Raw genomic sequence first — 592 nt, forward strand, 5'->3', positions numbered from 1 at the left:
ATGAACAGATGTCTTCATCATGTGGTCACATGCATCCAGAAACGGAGGATAGTGCAGTGGTACCTGACTATAGCCCAGAGAGTTTTTGTTAATATTTGAATGAAATACCTGCATTAATCTTTAACATACTGTAACTATGGATGCTTAGCCCAGTCAAATTGTCATAATTCCCGTTTGTTAAGCAAAAAAAGTCAAAGAGTCTACCTCTTATTAATAAGCAAGAGAGTAATTAGGAATTAATTGAAAACAAAATATCCATAATGCATACATATTCGATTAAATTCATGGCTTCAATCCAAATTTCTATATTAATCAGTTAAACCTGTTACTTAATTTTTTGGATTATACAAAATTTTACATTCATATTTTCGAAGTTTTTACTGAAAGACAATTTAGCCTAGCCTATTTTGAAATCCTAACTCCGTCCCTGCATGCATCTGAACACAATAAAACCTGAAAGACCTCTCCTCTTTTGAAGAAGTCCAAAACAAAACCACATATATATATATATATATATATATATATATCTCTAACGCATAAGAGCTATATGTGGAAGCGTTTCCAGTTAACATATTACAAATGACACGACCCA

The sequence above is a fragment of the Fragaria vesca genome, linkage group LG1, assembly GCF_000184155.1.
Source record: "Fragaria vesca subsp. vesca linkage group LG1, FraVesHawaii_1.0, whole genome shotgun sequence".
Classification (NCBI taxonomy): domain Eukaryota; kingdom Viridiplantae; phylum Streptophyta; class Magnoliopsida; order Rosales; family Rosaceae; genus Fragaria; species Fragaria vesca.